This window comes from Ascaphus truei, chromosome 16 (genome assembly GCF_040206685.1).
Source record: "Ascaphus truei isolate aAscTru1 chromosome 16, aAscTru1.hap1, whole genome shotgun sequence".
Classification (NCBI taxonomy): Eukaryota; Metazoa; Chordata; class Amphibia; order Anura; family Ascaphidae; genus Ascaphus; species Ascaphus truei.
The window spans coordinates 53,097,164-53,102,626 of record NC_134498.1 but is presented as its reverse complement, the minus strand read 5'-3'; the positions used below and the strand labels follow the sequence as shown (position 1 = coordinate 53,102,626).

Genomic DNA, 5,463 nt, shown 5'->3' with positions numbered 1-5,463 from the left:
TGTGTGTGTGTGTGTGTGTGTGTGTGTGTGTGTGTGTGTGTGTGTGTGTGTGTGTGTGTGTGTGTGTGTGTGTGTGTGTGTGACACTGACAGACTGAGGGAGCCTTTCTCGTGTGTGTGACACTCAGACTGCGGGAGCCTCTCGCCTTTGTGTGTGTTTGTGTTTGACACTGACAGACTGAGAGAGCGCGCGTGTGTGTGTGTGTGTGTGTGTGTGTGTGTGTCTGTGTGACACTGACACACATTCCATAAATGTGACACATGTCCTGTATATAACAAGTATACTGCACAAACATGAAACAAAGTCAGGGAGGAAGACGAAGTTAGGAGGCCTACGAAGGATAGCAATGCACAGAGAGAGAGGAGGCTGGAGGAGAATGTCAGGGAGGTCTAAGCAGGAGTGCAGCATGGTAATCTGTCACGCGCCTCAGAGAGACAGGCTTTGGGGGCTTAGTTCGGGTTACAGTGTGTCAAGCGGTCTAGGACGTTTAGCCGCAACCAATACGCCACTGGCATGCCAACACAGGGCAGCTCGCCATGGGATGTCCTCTCCTGCGCCTGTCTGCCGTAGGCCCGTGACGACAAGACAAGTCTGTCGCGCCCGACCGCCCACTCCGACAAGCCATGTTTAAATGTCCCATGCAGGACCGTTACACTGCCTAGACTTTAAATGACCTGCGTGGGATATTTAAACATGGCTTGTCGGAGCGTGTGACACGGGAGCACGTGGAGCATGTGGCTGGACATTGCCATTTAAAGATGGCGTCGGAGAGGGCGTGGCAAAAAGCCAGTGTGGTGAGGTGCCCTGCAGCCATGTGTCCCACCAGTGAGTTGTCCCGGCAGCAACGTGTGGTGGCGGAGCGCCAGTGGCGCTTTGGTCGTGTGCCAATTGGCCGTGGACAAACGTCCCAGACCGTCCCACTTCTCCTCTTTGGTCTTCCCTGTCTCCATGCTCTACAATCTATCCAAAATGCTGCTGCGAGGGCGCCCCCTCCCTCCTTCCCTCTCTCTCTTCCAAGTCTGTCTCTGCTTATCTCATTACGGAATCCCTTCAATGGGTCCCACCAAACTCTGCATTCATTAAAGGATTTTACATTCCGCTGCTACAGCTCAGCTCTAATCTCCCACATCTCGTCCCTCACCTTCTCGTAAAGGCCGTCTCCTCCCGGCTCCATGTGTCTCTACACCACTAACATCTCAAACGTTTCTCACTTTTGCTTCTCTAACCTGTGGGACTTCCCACCGCTTCCCCCATCACCCGCCAACCAACGTTCCTTCCCGTCTTCACATCACGCCGAGAAAACGCTTCTCAGCAAAGCCCCGGTGGTTTTTCTCACACTCATGATGCACGCATGTGCCCCCCGCAGATATCTTCTCTAATCTCGACTGCACTTTCTCTTATTGTATTCTGTAAACTCTTTAAGGCAGAGAATCCCAAATATATGTTGTTCCTTTTGTTTCACTTCTTGTGTAACCTAGTAAATTATCTCCCTGTCCTGTCTGTATTATAACTCTGTAAATCACTGCGTACCTAAGTGGCGCTATATAAATAAACATATACATACATATGTCCTGTAACTACTCCCGCAGTGTAGTTATTGCTCTAAATATCCTACATATATATACACACATATCATAGATACAAAGTTACATAGTAGATGAGGTTGAAAAAAGACGTACGTCCATTTGGTTCAACCTATGCTAAATTTTGACAACAGATACTTATCCTATATCTATACTTACTTATTGATCCAGAGGAAGGCAAACACAAACCCCAGTGTCATATCATCCAATGATATCTCATAAGGGGAAAAATAAATTCCTTCCTGACGCCAAGAATTGGCAATCGGATTAATCCCTGGATCAACATCCTTCCCATGTTTAATTATTTGGTATATCCCTGTATACCTTTCCTTTCTAAAAAGATGTCCAACTTTTTTTGAACAAATCTATTGTATCTGCCATCACAGTCTCCATGGGTAATGAATTCCACATTCTATCTGCCCTTAATGTAAAGAACCCTTTCCTTTGTTGCTGGTGAAATCTCCTTTCCTCTAACCTTAAGGGATGGCCCCGAGTCCTTTGTACTGCCCGTGGGATGAATAGTTCTTTTGAAAGCTCCCTGTACTGTCCCCGAATATATTTGTATATAGTTATCATATCCCCTCTTAGACGCCTCTTTTTTTAATGTAAATAAATCTAATTTAGCTAGCCTCTCCTCATAAGTTAGATTGTCCACCCCCTTTATTAATTTGGTGGCTCTTCTCTGAACTCTCTCTAGTTCCATAATGTATTTTCTAAGGAGTTCTGCCCAAAATTGTACTCCATAGTCAAGGTGTGGTCTTACTAATGCCTTGTAAAGGGGCATAATTAGTTTACTTCCCTTCCACCCATTGCCCGTTTAATGCAAGATAAGATCTTGTTTGCCTTTACAGCTACTGCATGACTTTGGGCACTATTGCTAAGCCTGTTGTCTATAAGCACTCCTAAATCCTTCTCCATCAAGGATTCTCCCAATTTATCCCCATTTAATTTGTAAGTCGCCTGTTTATTCTTGCTTCCCAAATGCATAACCTTACATTTATCTGTATTAAACCTCATCTGCCATTTACCTGCGCAAGTTATCCAAGTCCTTCTGGAGAGAAATTACATCCTTCTCTGATTCTATTACCTTACACAATTTAGTATCATCAGCAAAGATGGAGACTTTGCTCTCTATGCCAACCTTAAGGTCATTAATAAACAAGTTAAAAAGCAGGGGTCCCAGTACCGATCCCTGAGGTACTCCACTCACGACTTTAGGACAGCCTGAAAAAGTTCCATTTATGACAACCCTCTGTTGTCTGTCCTTCAATCCAGGTGCATATATTATTATTGAGTCCAATTTTCTTTATTTTGTATACCAACCTCTTGTGTGGAACATTTATAAGGTAGTTAAAGAACTTTTTAGGGTTGATCTTACTTTCTATTGCAATCCTTTTTTCATTATCCATTTTTGCTAATTTGATTGCCCTTTTGAAATTTTTGTTACATTCCTTATTCTGATACGATGTCTCCGTCCCTTCTGACTTAAAGAATCTAAACGCCTTCCTCTTCTTTTCCATTTCCTCCCCTACCTGTTTATTTAGCCACATTGGTTCTGACTTATTTCTTTTATACTTATTACCCAAGGGTATACACTTATATTTATATATATATTATATTTATAATGTAGAGGTATCTGTACCGTGTTAGCCGAGCTTAATAATCAAAAACAAATACTCAATACCGTTCAGTGGCTAACGAAATGCTTTTATTTGGGGGAGCTTTTGAGATACACTGATCTCTTCATCGGGCACGGTAACATTGTAACATTGCCGGAAGAGGAGATCAGTGTATCTCGAAAGCTCGCACAAATAAAAGCATTTCGTTAGCCACAGAATGGTGTCGAGTATTTGTTTTTGAGAGAGAGCGACCAAAGCACACATAGCTATATACACAGACACACATACAGTAAATACACATATATTTGCCTTATTCACCCATCATAACTTAAAATGTGATTTTTTATATATATATATATATATATATATATATATATATATATATATATATATATATGAGAAAGAGACATATACACAGACACACATATAAATAAATATATGATGATATATACAGACACATCTGCTGTCCACTTACACTTACTTAATACATACAGGCGGACACATATACACATAGATATACAGATACACATATACACACATACACACAGATATATACAGACACACCCATATAAATATACAGATAGATAGAGTCAGAGACATATACACAGACACACACATAAACGCAAACACACACACATATATATACATATTTCTGTATGTGTATATAAAAAGGTGGCACTGTGTACTTATTTGCATGTCATTTCCCAGAATCCCTTGCTGCAGTGGAAGCGCTGTGTGCTGGGTGATAATGGGGAAAGGCGGGGTTGCAGACCCGTCTAAGACATGCAAATGAGCATACAGTAATATTTCCATTTGCTATATATATGTACACACAGATATACACATATACACACAGACATACACACACATACATACATACATACATACATACATATATATACATACATACATACGTATAGCGAGAGGGCCACACACATATTACCTGGAATTGTCCGGGGTTTCCTATATACTCTGCAGCGATACTATGAGACCAGTGCCCCTGCTCCTTATATATACTCCCGGACCCCCAATCCCTGGGAGAAGTGATGTAAGGGGGGCTTTATCTGGAATCCTATTAGGGAATGGGAGGGGGGGGGCAGTAAGAGTGACTTATAAATATCTTTGTGAAGAAGCTTAGTAAAAAGGCTTCGGGGGGATTACAGGATGAGGGTGGGGGGGGCTACTTACTTCCTGATATTCTAGTCCTAGAGGTGAACATCTCTGCATCCCAATAACTAGTCCTAGAGGTGACAGTGTGATACCTGGGTGTGTTACAGGGCAGTGCGCGTGTTACAGGGCAGGGTGTGTTACAGGGCAGTGCGCGTGTTACAGATGTTACAGGGCAGTGCGCGTGTTACAGGGCAGTGCGCGTGTTACAGGGCAGTGCGCGTGTTACAGGGCAGTGCGCGTGTTACAGGGCAGTGCGCGTGTTACAGGGCAGTGCGCGTGTTACAGGGCAGTGCGTGTGTGTGTGTTACAGGGCAGTGCGCGTGTTACAGGGCAGTGCGCGTGTTACAGGGCGGTGCGCGTGTTACAAGGCAGTGCGCGTGTTACAGGGCAGTGCGCGTGTTACAGGGCAGTGCGCGTGTTACAGGGCAGTGCGTGTGTTACAGGGCAGTGCGCGTGTTACAGGGCAGTGCGCGTGTTACAGATGTTACAGGGCAGTGCGCGTGTTACAGGGCAGTGCGCGTGTTACAGGGCAGTGCGTGTGTTACAGGGCAGTGCGCGTGTTACAGGGCAGTGCGTGTGTTACAGGGCAGTGCGCGTGTTACAGGGCAGTGCGCGTGTTACAGATGTTACAGGGCAGTGCGTGTGTTACAGGGCAGTGCGTGTGTTACAGGGCAGTGCGCGTGTTACAGGGCAGTGCGCGTGTTACAGATGTTACAGGGCAGTGCGTGTGTTACAGGGCATTGCGTGTGTTACAGGGCAGTGCGCGTGTTACAGATGTTACAGGGCAGTGCGCGTGTTACAGATGTTACAGGGCAGTGCGAGTGTTACAGATGTTACAGGGCAGTGCGCGTGTTACAGGGCAGTGCGCGTGTTACAGGGCAGTGCGCGTGTTACAGATGTTACAGGGCAGTGCGCGTGTTACAGATGTTACAGGGCAGTGCGCGTGTTACAGATGTTACAGGGCAGTGCGCGTGTTACAGATGTTACAGGGCAGTGCGCGTGTTACAGATGTTACAGGGCAGTGCGCGTGTTACAGATGTTACAGGGCAGTGCGCGTGTTACAGGGCAGTGCGCGTGTTACAGATGTTACA

General features: G+C 45.2%; 1 protein-coding gene across 2 annotated transcripts in view; it reads right to left on the bottom strand.

Moving 5' to 3' along the window:
* Nucleotides 1–4,261, bottom strand: part of ARR3 (arrestin 3) — a 47,740-nt gene extending 43,479 nt beyond the window's left edge. For both annotated transcript variants that reach the window (XM_075573586.1, XM_075573584.1), the window contains exon 1: nucleotides 4,146–4,261. The gene's annotated coding sequence lies outside the window, so the exon portion shown is untranslated. The remainder of the gene's footprint in view (nucleotides 1–4,145) is intronic.
* Nucleotides 4,262–5,463: the final 1,202 nt, after the last annotated feature.